Below are 14,433 nucleotides of genomic sequence, written 5' to 3'. Positions count from 1 at the left end.
TCACAGTCTTGTTCAGGTCATAAAATACCCACTGAAATCTGCTCTGATTGCTAACCATGGTTCTTCAGAAACCTTTTCCTTCTGTTTGTACTAACTATTTCTTGCACAAATAGTATGCTTTCTGGTGGAAACTCATAAGGCTCTAGAGTGTGCAGGCTTAATGCTTGCTCCTATCCATGAAATCTTGAATATAAAAAGACCAGTTGCTCAAGAATTTATGAAAAGTGGAAGAAGCGATGCAAGTACAGCTGCAGGAAATTCATTTTATAATCTGAATGGCTGCTCAAGGAGATTTTTTAATAATAACCACCTAGTTTTCATGGGGACATTTTCACATCCCTCATTCTATATTTCTGAACATCCATCTGATACTTTTTTAGAAGTACTTGCTATATCATTTAAATGAACCATTCATTTTCCTTATTTCCACCTCAAGATTTGCCTTTTTTTTTTTTTTGATTCTGAAAAGCTCATACGCTTCTGCTAGTCGATCCTTTCAAAGCATTGTGTGAAGATGTTCAGTAAATCCCAAATACGCCTTACTACTCTGCTAATACCATCTATCATCGTTTTCTCTCTGATATAAATCTTCTTCTGTCTCTGTTTGCACTTAGTACCAGAAGGAGCTTCGAGAAGGTGACCCACATGACTCCTATCTTAACTTATCTGCTGTGGTCCCAGCAGTGATTCATGATCATATCAAATCCATCTCCCTGGTGTTGTTTTGTCCTTAAGGCTTCGGCAATTGCAGAGATTGGCTAGAGACTCCAATCAACCATCTGGTGTCTGCCAACTGTACCGTCTAGCCAGGTTACACTGAACACAGAGAGAAATGTGCTTTGTATTTGGATCCTTAATATGCATATCATTTCCCTTGGAACAAGCAGAATATCAACGGGTTGCAACTCCAAAGAACTGGGATGGCAATAGAAGAAAACCCCAGATGTAAAGAGAATAAATCAAGTCAGCTCTAAAACTTGACTGAATGGATATACTAGTAAAATGTATGCTGCAGCTCTGTCCTGGCAAGGGTTGGATTTAGTAACTGATGCAAGTTTTTTCATCAGTTCTACCTACAATTTTATGAGCTGGTTTTAATTGTTTTAAGTTATTAGAATGTTGTAAAGACAGATTTATTTTTTTTTCTTTAAATTCTACCTGTCCTCTAAATAATAGAAAGGAAATATTAGGAGCCTGAAAAACTCATTATATGCATTTTGCCAAATATTTTTTCTGAGCAGACTGCATCAGTCAGTGCTTTGCCATAGACTGCTTTACTCTGTGTGTTTTGAGATTAATCTTTCCTCCTAGATCTCTCTCCTTTTTTCTCTTCTCTTCTTGCAAGGATACCATCCAACTTGAAATACAGATGCTTTTGCCATATTCAGCCTTAGCACATTATTGCCATGTGAAAAGTCCTATTAGTGATAAGCCTTTAATGACAAGCTTCTTACTCAAATGATTTCCTTCTACCATGACAAGTTTTATCACAGGCTTACACGATCACAACAGCCAAGTCCCTTAAATGGATGTTCAGGAAACTTATTTTCAAAGGTGGCAGCACTACCTGCCTCATCTTAAGTGCCTCTAGACAGAGGGCACTAAGAGCAGGTCCCCTCCCAGCGTGTCAACACCTCAGTTTCCCATCACTGAACATCAGCAGCAGTCAGTGCATTCTTGAAACAATTTTAATATTACCACTTGCTCCTGACTGAACAGCACCAGCTATTCATGTTTCATAGTTTCATAGTTTCATGTGGGTTGGAAGGGACCTTAGAGATCATCGAGTCCAGCCCCCGGGATTCGAGCCTCTGTGTAGCAGAGCGGCACTTCTACCACTTGCGCCACAGGGGGGATTCGAATTCCGGGCCCCAGTGTTGCAAGGCGGCGTCTTTAATGTTCAGATTTAATGGCTGATGTTGCACAGGGGCTTGTAACTGGCCAGTAAGATGCTGTGGGATTTTCATTATTGACTGTAAAGAAAACAAAAGCTTCAATTATATATACTCTTACACTGTTAGAAGCAGATCTGGGACAACCACTCTGCAGGAAACAAGAAGCTCTCCCCCACGTTTGGATTAAGCCAAGAGGAAAAGCCAGGCTGGTTCTGGTCAGGCTGTGCAAGTTGATTTCAGGGGTGCATCATCACCCCTGTACCCTGTCATCTCCTTCTATTGTTCTGAGAATAACAGAGCAGCTGGCTCTGAGGGGATTTCTCAGCACAGCCACCCAATTTCTGCAACCCCAGGAAAGCCAAAATAGTGAAAATGGAGCAAGATTAAACAATTTATCCTGTAAGCATGATGGGAAACTCAGAAATGTTTGCTTTTCCTTTTGATAGCATGCAGCTTTCCCTTTAGGACATGCAGACACAGACTGACACAGAAGTTTTGTATTGATTCTTGTTTTGCTTACTCAGTTTGCTTTTCTGTTTTAAGGAAAAAATGCTTGCAGTGAAACCTACCTAGAAAGCAAAAGTGAACTAGAATTTTTAACTGAGGGCACAACACCTTAAGAAATCAAAATCTTAGCTCTTGAGAGCAGGATGCTCAACATCAGCCTTTTGGGGTTGCTTATCAGATCTTATCATTTGCTAAATTTTAAGCAGAGCTGTCCATGTACCTCACAATTCCAGGGCACAGATTTGTTCAAAAGTAAAACCCTGAACAACCACAGCAGCAACACTGCTAGGTCCTGGGGAGGCAGCTCAGGCTATATTTACTACATACCATCTGCACAGAGCCCTGGGAGACATCATGTTCCACGCTGCCTGCCTGTACTACAGACGGCTTTTCTGATATGTAAACCATCACTTATCTTGTCTTTGATTCCCTCCGTGTGACCTTTTGTGGATCATGGCAATATAACATCCTTGCTGTGGCAGGCTCCGAGACTGTCTGAGGACAGGCCTCATAAAGCCTGCCTTTAACATTAATCGATCACTTTATTATGGAAGTAAATCAAAGCACTTAAACTCAGGTCTTCTGGGAGTTGAAGGTCAAACCGGGAAAAACAAACTTTATCCTGGGATGAAAGCAGAAAACTCCTTTCTGACCTTTCCATTTGTTCCTTGCCTTAGGGACTTGGCAAAAACTCATGCTACACTTACCATTGGGGGAACAAGGGTTACATGGCTGTGCAAGGAGCCATCTGATCTGATGTTCCTCTGATCTGCTGCTCCAAAGCCTGCTCAGCCCCAGGTGATGCTGATGCTCAGGTGTGCCCCTTCCCCAGGCACCCTGTGTCCACAGGAAAAAAACACCTCTACTGGGCCGGCATGTGGGAAATTGCAAAGACTTGTCCCTCCCCCAACTGGAAATGGAATGGGAGAGCAGGAATTGTGCACAGAAGAGGTGCTCCCTCAGCCAGCCAAGGGCACATGAGAAGAGACTTTGCCTTGGACCAGATTCTGAGTTATGTGCCTTAGTTTTTCCCATCAAAATAAGGAATACCAAATACTAAGTTTTTCTACTTTTTCAAATACTGTTTTCATGTTTTGTTTGCATTGCTTGCTTTAAAGATCAAAATCCTCAGCCCCAGATTGCTTTTAGCCTTGCATCCATCAAGCCCTACCATTTGAGACTGAAGTGTTTCCTTGAACTGTTGTGCTTTTTACCTTGCCTTGGATTTTTCAGAGCTTCACAAACACACAGGCACACCCACATGACATAGGAGGGTGTTGGTCAGTAATGAGTTTCCTAGTCAGGGGAACCTGCCAGTTTAATTTGTTTCTTTGTAAGACAGCCATTTTTTAAACAGAAACTTGCTGACATAGTAAGTAACACAAGTGTAAGAGCTGTTTAAAAACTATTTATAGTCTTTAGCGTGCTGAAAAGCATGCTAGTCGCTTTGTGGAGCACACATGAAGATATTGTCCCTGTTTTGAGCTGTCTGAAATTTAAACTTAAAGCCTGAAGCGACATGAAGGAGCATTGCTAGGAGCAGGCAGGGTGAGGAGAGGCAAAGGTTACCAAGCATGATGATGCCACTGATCAGCTATGGAATGTCCTTATCTTAGCATCTCAATTAAAAACAAAGTAACTAAGCTTGTTTTAATGGGATTAGTGCAATGGTTGACTCATAGAATCACTCAGGGAAAAGGTGTTCGAGGAGGAAGTGATTCCCAGCCCTGGGAAGCAAGAAACTAGAGTTTATGTACAAAATGAGAAATAGGCTGCTGCACCCAAAACAGTGAATGGAGTGAGAAACATAGGGAAATTTATGACAGAGAAAAGAGACAGAAAATCCGGCAGAGAAGAATAATACAGAATATATGTATCTATTGCATCTATTAATAGAACACCGTGGAAGGAAAAAGAGCACTGTCAGCTTGAAATATAATCCATTTTGTGGAGTTATGTTTTCCTATTTTTAAGTGATTTCATCTCTTTTTCTTTTATGCAATGAATCATCTGAAAAGAGCAGAGAAAGCTGACTGCACTATTAATTAGAAAGAAATTGAATTATAAAGTGCTATCAAGTACACAGTACTAAACCCTAGAATAAGTATATGTATTTCCACATCTAAGTCAATTACAGCAGTATTAACAGCATTACCAGTAGCTAGGAAAGATCAGTAAAAAAACATTTTCCGTATTGCAGTGACCCTGGGAAAGGGAGTTGACTCAAAAGTGGCACGATGCAACCAGAAAATGCGAGAAGGGATATTTTATTGAAGAACTCTCTGAGATGTTGCCAGGTTTGAATAGCACACAGTGGGTTGCCAGGTTCAAGAGCAAGACTACGTGAATGTCCCCAGAGTGGTAACTATCAGTACATCCATGGGCACAAAAGAAAACTGCGGCTCTCCAATAAAGTAAAAATCCTTAGTTGGGGTTGTCTCTGATGGGAGCCATTCACAGCAGTAGAGATGGACTCCTATGCTACATCTCAGCACAGGAAATGTGGAGTCCACTGGAAATAAAAAAGGGATCCAGCTCTGAGACAAGCGCAGCAGAATGTTTTGGCTTCATTTTTCCTCTCACGTATGGCAGGAACATTAAACTGAACCCACATGACGTGGTTGGACCCCATATCTCTTAAAAAGATTTCTGGTTTGGCTTGGACAGGCAGCATCCAGATCCTGAAAGATCTCAAGCTCTGGAAACACATAATTAAATGGGAAATATTTATAATAAGATTTCCTGGTGCTTTCTAATACTTAATGGGTCAAGGAAAAAGTGTGCTGAATATTCTAATATTCCCATCCAACAAGCAACCACAAAGTCCAGGGCCCAAGTAAAAGAGAAAAATTATAGAAGATTTTCCCTAAGCTGTCTTGAGGCTCAGCAAAAGGTTCTGATGAGTTTTGCATGTTTTGCTTTGAGTATTTTGAGTGAAAACTTGACTTCTTGTTTCATCCCAGCAGATTTGTAACAGTCAGTCAGTGTTGGATTGCTTCCCTGCATATTTGCATGTGTGTGTAAATAATTCCAATAATTTCCCTGGACACAAATTCCAACTACTAGTTTGTTTCTAACTATAATGTATCTCTCTCTCTGAACATCCTATACATGCTATTTCAGCATATAAAATACATATGTTTTTTAATCTTGTTGCAGACAAAGAAGACATTCCAATCAGGATTCCCATCTGAAACAGTGCTCCCTAACTGTAGGATATAAATACATCTCTCTACCTGGCTGATCTGAAAGCCACTCAGCATTCAGTGTATGATTCGTCTTAATGTGGCAGTTGTGTAAGAGAGATGCAGAGTAATTCTTCCTTACCACTCATAGGCCCCAGATCTTAGTGTCCCCCAGAGTACTTAGGAACAAAACCTGAACTTCCCAGTAAGTCTGCTGAAAGATCTTTTTCCCTGTGTTTGCATCAGAGTATTCAACTGGGCTTGAGGCCAATGCTCCCAAGAATATTTACAAACTTTACATAGCTGACGTGTGGCAAAACATCCCCTCCAGGTGCTGAAGAGTTCGTTGACACACCTTTGCTTCATGTGCACTTCCACATCAGGTGCCATTTTGTAGAACACCCCTTTGCTGCCATCCATCACACAGCAACAACTTGTAATGGAATATTGGTGTGAAGATTCAACCCCTACTGCCATACCACCAAGATCCACCTCTGACACTGTGGGTCAGCATAATGAAATAGGAGGCTTTGCTTTCCAAACACTCCCCATATTAGCACTTTAAATAGGAAAAGTAAGCTTAAAGGTTGGCTTTCAGCTTGGCAGTGCAAAATGACGACGCTTGAAAATGGACCTGCTCGTACACCTATGTACTGTAGCTCCACTGGAATAAAATATAGCCAGGAGGGCTATTTTCATGATATACTGCATTCATAATCAATTTTTATATAATCTGTTCCTCTTTTCAAAAAATAGAACCTTTCAGAAAACTTAAAATGCCATTGTTTAATGAAAAATATATAACTAACTTGGCAAATGTTGTATGTAAAATTTCAACAGAAACCATAAATTATATTAAATGCCCAATAAAAATGTTCAATCAAAAGCTCATTTTAAGATACATTGTTAATGAACTGTATGAAATGATGCTTAATCAAAACCCGACACCTTGCAGGGGAGAAGGATTCCACAGGACCTCCGGAGCACTATTGTTCTGAACGAAAGATAATGAGAGAACACTGTAATTAATAATCTGCACTCCCCTGGCAATCTCTAGGGAATTCCAATTTCAAAATGAACTGCACTGTTTTTCAAGAAAGCAGAAATTATGCTGCATGATACCATTAATGCCTTGAATTTGATCAAACATTAAGACATCATTTGTCAGACAGATTCTCTTTTCTCTGGAATTTCGATAGTCCCTCTGTTTATAATTACTGCATGAAAAAGAGACTCTTCCTGCAAAAGCTCATTTTGCAAAAGCAACTTGACATCTTATAGTTCTGTAATTCTCAAATTAGATAAAATAGGTTAAAGAATGCATCTGTGAAGAGTTCTTCTCCATACCAATATCTGTGAGAGGAATAGTGTGGGAATATTGATAAGCGCAACAGAGTTTCTTAGTTGGTCCCCTTTCAATTGGTACTCCATCATGTGTGTATAATAGTCATCATATATGCATTTATAAATTTTCATAGACTAAGATGTGTTGGGGTTGATGCTCTGTCCCTGGGGACTTTCAAGGCAAGGCTGGATAAGTCCTTGGGCAACCTGATCTAGCTGTGGTGTCCCTTTTCACTGCAGGAGAGTTGGACCAGATGGCCTTCAGAGGTTTCTTTCAACTCTAAGGATTCTATGATTCTGTGATTCTAAGACAGAAAATGTGTTCTACCTAGCAGAGTAGGAGCCAGGGATAAGTACTACTCAGAGATTCAACATGAGCTGGCAACATGTGCTTACAGCCCAGAAGGCCAACAATATCCTGGGTTGCATCAAGAGAACCATAGTCAGCAGGTCAAGGGAGTCGGTTCTGCCTCTCTACTCTGCTCTTGTGAATTCTGGGACTGGAGGAGGGTAGATTTATACTAGATATTAGGAAGAAATTCTTTTCAGTGACGGTAGTGAGTCACTGGAACAGGTTGCTCAGTGAGGTTGTGGATGCCCCTCCCTGAAAGCATTCAAGGCCAGGCTGGATGGGGCTGTGAGCAACTTGGCCTAGAGGAAGGTGTCCCTGCCTATAGCAGGCGAGTTGGAACTAGATGATCTTACAGGTCCCTTCCGACTCAAATCATTCTATGATTCTGTGATTCTATGACTATGAGGTCAGTGTACGAAATTACTTGAATATTCCTGATTATGGTCAGCATTACCAATACATAGTTTCAAATTCAGTTCTGAGTATACTATTTTCCCCTTAAATCTTTCTTCTTCTGAGAAACTTGGAAACATTCATTTTCTAGCATTGCAATTTTTCAAAATAGTCAAAAGTTGCTATTATTATTAATCACTATATTCATTTTAGCATGAAGATGGGTTTACCGAATGGCAGATTAAGACATAGTCCCCTCCCTTTCTCTTCATTACCTCTCCCATCCTAAGCTGTGCTCCTGTTCACTCAGCCCAAGACACTTAGACTTAAAAGAATGCAAACACCCAATTGCCAACAAGGTGTAAGCATTTCCTAACAGGAAAATCAAGTTTTTACTTTGTGCTTGTGATGTCCTAAGAACCATGAGCTCCAGGGATAAGCTGGGATTGGATTTTGTAGCATGTTGGTGCTTTGGGTACCTAGCAGGAGCCTTCTGCTTAGAGTCCTGACATGTCCATGATCACGTCCATGCTCCTGTTCCTTTATCCCTGGCAGCTCTCCATCCCCTCAGGCACACTGGAGAAGCAGTCCCACGTTCATGCCAACTGATGGGGTGCGAGGTGGGAGAGCCCCATGGAACAGACATTCTGCTTGAGACTTCCATGTCTGCCAGCATTATGAAAACTCATTTAAAAAAAAAAAAAAAAAAAAAAAAAAAAAGATAAAAAGATTTATATTAAAGACAGTGAGATGTGAAATGTTCCTACTATGAAAAGCTTCTTTAATGCATTTTCTGCTGGACTGGAGACAACTGTACTGAAATGAGCAAAACAGGCTGAGTAAAGAGGCTGATCAGGGTATTGTATGGCTGCACAGGGCAGCCCTTCGCATGCAGGAGGATCTGTGCCTTGGGGTGGAGAAATAGTTTGGATTATAAAGGTTAGACAAGGACAGTGGGATGTAGCTTTTGCTGACAGAGGCATTACTATGCCAACAGTATGCAACATCTCATTCTCCTTGTTTCCAGTGACAGGAACAGCAAACAGGGCCCCATTCCTGAGGAGACTGGTGTGGGGCTGATGCAGATGGAGGAGCTGCTTCCTCCTCTGTTGCCGAAGCAATATAGGGCCAAGCCAAGCCCTCAACCCCACAGGAAAATGTTGCTGGTTCCTTCCTGCTCCTGCCAGGGGATCGTTCCTTCAGGTGATGAAGCATTTGTTCCACAGTGGAGTGTGGGCTTAAGAAGTAAACACATGAAAAGTCAGGAAATAGATAAAAAGTCGAAGAATCAGCACACTGGTGATCTTTTTTGTTTTATGATAACATGTTTTTGGTTTTTTTTTCCCCCTTTGTTTATGCTGCTTATAAATGAGTACATCTACACAGGGAAATGTGAAGAACTTAGATATGTAGCATGCAGAAGACACTAAAATATGCCTGTTGTTGGGAGGGAGAACACTAGATTGAATCATAAAATCAATAAGGTTGGATAGACCACTAAGATCACCTAGTCCAACCATCAGCCCAAGCATGTAACTATTCTAGACCATGTATGTCCCTCAGCACATTTACCCTTTACATGAACGCCTCCAGGAACGATGACTCCACCATCCTCTCATACCTCGAAGCTGTACTTCAGCAGGAAGGCCAACTTTCTGCTCTGTTCTGCTATCAGTTTTTCAGGTCTTTCCTTCAATTTCCTACATAGTAAATTGGTCCTATTGTTATCTTTATTCCTTAAATATCTAATATAATTAGTCTTTATAGGCAAACAATGTTCTTCCCAACTAATCATTTAAATGGATTTTCAATTTTTTTATCCTTTACAGTAATGCATATCACTATACTTTTACTTATTTTTCAATTTCAGATATGATCTGTCTTCCTCTTCTATTTTTTAACATTTATTTGTGATTTCTTTTCCATACCTTGCAGCATCTTATAAAATATAAAATAAAAATTGTAATGAAACTTTCAGAGGTTTTTTCTCCTTGTGGGTTTTAGGAGGCGCAGCACTATGCTGAAGTTCCAGCCTGTATTTTATTTCTTCCAAGAAGGTACAAAGAATAACAATAAACAGCTGCCTACATTTGGAGGCTGACAAATCTAACATGCTCAAGGGTCCTCTCACCTCAGTTTTGAGTCACAGCTGGATTCCTCTGAGGTAGGGATGTGGACATCATGATATTCTGTCATTCTTCTTTGAATGCAGATATTCTCATATTAATATATGTAAATATACGGTGCTCATATAGACTTAAATGATCATTTAAGTGGACCGAAAGATCTTGCATTCTGATTGCAGTGATTTGCTGTTGCCAGTATAGTCCCAGATGGCTGTACTCACGTTCACTTTTTTTCTTTTTTAGGAAAAATGTACTGTATTTTGGTGTTTGTGGTTGTCTGGGCCTCTGCAGTGATTTCATGGCATGCTTTCTCATCGGTCTTGTTCCACTCCCTTTTTCCTGCCCATCAAGGTCTTCATTACAACATTCTTTCTCTTAGCCTTGTGCATTTCTCTCAGGTGACGTGAGCTACTTGCACCAACCAGGAAGCTTAACAAGATACAATCAGAAAACTCTGGTTCTAAGCGGTTCTGTGCCTCTTCCTTGACTGTGCAGCATCACTACTTAAGATTAACAGCTCCTTACGGGTACCTGGGCAAACAAAGCAAAACCTAGCAGTGAGCACAGTTGTACAATATCACCTGGCAGCATGCAGGGTACTGCCCTCCATGGAAGGGATGGCTCTACATGTGAAGGGTTTGAGAACTGGAATCAAGGGTAAAAAGGGTACTGTCTGATCTTGGGTAAAGTATGGGAGGATATTTGGATGCATATATATTGAAGAGAAAAAATAGCTGATTACAGATTATTAATAGGTTATTTCGTTCTGGTATTACTATTAATAGACATACTATTTTTGTCATCCTAAAGGTAATCTTAGTTTTCAAAAGCAAACCAGTCTTTAAGAGTGTAACATCTGAATGTACCTATAAAATGCTTTGGAAAAGACTGATATTACTAGGTGAGCTTTGTGCTTTTACTGATACACGTGATATGCTGGGCATGGGGGGCACATCCCATGAAAGCTTATGAGTCAGCCATTTAAAAATTCCATTTGAATTAAATCAAGGTTCAAATAAAGTAGATTTAAATAAACCAGTTAAAACACACAGAATGGCACACAACTCCACTCCAAACATATGTCTAAACAGAAGACAACATTTCACTAAGTCTTCATGTATATTACAAAAAAAAAAAAAAAAAAAAAAAAAAAAAAAAAAGCAACCTAATGCCAAAAGCTAGCAGACAATGAAGCTGGGAGCAAAAGAATGAAGCACTAGGAAGTATGTGAAATGACAAAACACAGATGAATGCCTAAAAAGTCTGCGAAGACATAAATCTGCAGATCTCAGAGAGTCAACATGATGGGCTCAGGGTCACAGCACAGAAGGAATGATGCAGTGGATGTATGATGCTGCCTGAATAGAAATAACAGTACAACGCCCAATGTGTTTACAAAGGTTACCAGCAGGGAGAAATGACACTAGGATAAATATTAGTTGATATTTAGTGCGCATATTATTTTAATATCCATAAAGATATTTGAACAGGTGAAACTATTCAAGCTTATCACAGTTATTGTCTGAAAGCCGGCTTCCTTTTGCAGCTTAGTCATGAATGTGCAAGATGTGCCTGTGCATTAAAGAAGATAAAATATTTACAATTCTAAATTGCAGATACAATGTTCTACTGCAGCTTGCTTTCAAACCATGCCTGAATCCTAAATTGATCATGTACATATTAAGACTAGGAACCATCTGACTTCCAGACCTACCAGCATGCATTAAGCCAGAAGATGTAATGGAAGTATACAGATTCATTTCATAAACCCCAGCAGTTTCCTGGGGAATACAAGATTAAAGTGAATCCTCCACAATGACCACCATGAAATATTCTTCTTGCACTAAGACAGATTGACTAGCAATACTCCTTGAGACTGAAAAGCAGATAAAAGCTCTGTGCTAAAAATAGAAAAAGGAATGCATAAGAGAGCTGTAGCTGTATGTAAGACCATGATATCTGAAAATGGCCCTTGAGCAAAAATATTACTATATGACTATCAGATTGTATATACATTCATATATGCAGTGTAAGTTCTACTAAATATTGAAGCTGAAGCATCTAAGTACAGCTCTAGTTTGATGCTCAGTGTATTTAGATTCCTAAACCTTTTGTTCTAGATGTAGGTGTCCTTGTTCGTTGCAGAAGAGGCAGACTAGGTGACCTTTAAGGGTCCATTCCAACTCAAACAATTCTATGACTCTACAAAATAGGTCCAAAAGGGCAGACAGCAATTGATACATACAGACCTCTAATTCTCATGAAAGCATGATGTACAATAGAAGTGTGCCAGGATATTTCTGCTGTCCTCTCATCAGTAAATTATGCCTGGATTTTAAATAAAATTTCATTAAATTTGGCATAGCAATGTACAGTCTCCTGAGAACGATGATATGTTTATGGAAATAGTGCAATGGAGATAACAGCAATGGAGAGAATCACAGATTCAGGGACAGATATGCCAGCTGCTGGCACCTGAAACAGTCTATGGTGGAGCATAATAATACAGAAAAGACACTTGAGGTAGGCAGTGAATTTAGTATAACGAAAGTTTATGTTACATAATATAACAAAGGGTTTAATCTAAGCCAGATCACGAGTTGTGACTTTTGAGATATTTTCTTCAGATATGAATTTCAAAAATGTCAGCGTAAATTGTATTTTCAAATGGGAATTTTCTCTCAAATCTGTGCTGGTTGTAAACAGAGCAGTGATAGATAACAAACTGATCTGCACAGATGAAACACTGGTTGGTCTATGTTCACTTAAAGATCATGGACAAATCCATTTCAGATTTAAATTACAAGTTTATTTGAATCCACATGCTTCAGATTATCTTTCATGAATCTTTGTCTTCAGATTGGATAAGATTTGACTCATTCAAAATTTTTCTTCTTCAATCCACAGAGAAATGAAAAAGCAGAGGAGAGCTGTGTTGTTATTTTTTGTTACTTGAACTCTAAAACCACCTGAAGGCTTGAATATATGAATATTTGCTCTGAAATTGACATTAGATGTTCCTGTTGAAAGGTAAGGTGCAGTATGGTGAAATATTATCAGAGCACAGTCTAAAAACTCTCTTAATTGTAAATTCCAGGGGATCTGCTCTCTGAAGCCTGCCCTGAGCTCCTGAAGCTGTGATAATTTGGACCCTCTGCTGGAAGTAGGGAGAAGGGAAGTTATGGGTATGGGGAAGGCAGAGTGACTGGGGGAATCACTACCAGTGTTGTGACTGGCACTAATGTCGCTCTGTCAGTTGTGCTTAGTCAAATGCGGGCTGAGAAACAGCTCCCTGCTGTGGGACTTTTCCTTTCAGAAGTGTGCTGCTCCTTCCTTGTTCCTGCTGGTCAGAGGGACTGTCCTTCTGGACTACAATGGAGAATGAAAGTGGGGGAATGCACCATATCTTTTTTTTTTTTTTTTTTAATAAAAATGTGTTTGTGGTGTGGATTTCAATATACTTTCATAACAAATATCACATCAGAACACCACTATTTGCTTTTCATTTCTTTTGTAAGTCAAAATCTTTTGCACTCTTTGAGACAAAGGCATTAGCCTTTCTACTTCTGCTGCAGTGTAACTCTGCGTTACTTTTATTATTCAGTCAACAATTTGTTCCTTTACCAAACAGAGTCCAAGAAATGTGCCAACAGGAAACAAGGTTTCTGCCTCTGCATTTATAAATACACTACACACTTTTTTTATAATGTTTTGTTTTTACTATTCTTTAACGTTGTCCCAAAGGTTGTCTCTTTCACTGTTACCACGGAAATGCACGTGCTTGTCTTGAGCATCTCATTATGATCTTTCATACAAAGACCTTCAAGATTTGAAGAGAAAAAAATATATAGAAGTCTGTTATTCAAAATTATCTCATCTCAGTGGATTATTTTCCTGTAGCCAGTCTGGGTGCAGTGGTGTGTTTTGCAGGTGCATTCTTGCTGACCTTGAATATAGCAAATAGGTGTAAATGACATTCAGGCCCCTCTGCTGCTGTCATTATGGGTTCTTTGTTATACTGCAGGAGTCACATTAGCATTACACTGAAGAGTACAGTATTGCAGGTGAAAGAGAAAACTGAACCTCATGGATATTACAGTGTAACAGCTTTGGCTCATAGTCCTGAGGCACTGAGCCAAGCGATAACAAAATGTATGTTAAATTAAATACAAAAAAACCCTCCTACATTAGCATTAAGGACTTGACTTACACTCCTAAAGAAAAAGTGTTCTGAGGTAAGTCTGCAGCTGTCTGAGTTTGGAATTAAAGCAACACAGTCTACCTAATCTTTAAAAAAAAGAAAAATGACAATGGCTTTGTTTTGTTTAGTGGTGTTCAGTGGTTTTGTCTTCTAATTATTTTGGTTTTAATTTAGATAGTTTGCAAACCAGTTTTGCTTTTTTTATTCTAAGGGTGTTTTTTTGTTGTTGTTGTTGTTTTTTGTTGTTGTTGTTGTTCTTTGGCTAGTTTTTTTAGACAGAAAAAATGAAGGGGCCGATTTATGTTGATTGCTGTAATCCAGTTCAACAGACCTTGTAGCTGGCCCCAACAATACAGGAACATAAAGGAAGCTCAGTTTTTCCAAATACTTACAAGGAGGAGAAGCTGGAAGTTGACTTCCAGAAAACCTT

The 14,433-nt window shown here is 39.5% G+C and overlaps 1 long non-coding RNA gene across 3 annotated transcripts in view; it reads left to right on the top strand.

Moving 5' to 3' along the window:
- The window catches only part of LOC107313129 (uncharacterized), a 60,843-nt gene extending 47,622 nt beyond the window's left edge, over positions 1-13,221 (top strand). For all 3 annotated transcript variants that reach the window (XR_014945286.1, XR_004307092.2, XR_014945285.1), the window contains one exon: positions 615-13,221. This is a non-coding gene — a long non-coding RNA (uncharacterized LOC107313129). The remainder of the gene's footprint in view (positions 1-614) is intronic.
- Positions 13,222-14,433: the final 1,212 nt, after the last annotated feature.

The sequence above is a fragment of the Coturnix japonica genome, chromosome 4 (assembly GCF_054131305.1).
Source record: "Coturnix japonica strain WE chromosome 4, WE-NBRP24, whole genome shotgun sequence".
Taxonomy (NCBI): Eukaryota; Metazoa; Chordata; class Aves; order Galliformes; family Phasianidae; genus Coturnix; species Coturnix japonica.
This window is presented reverse-complemented; position numbering and strand designations above follow the sequence as displayed.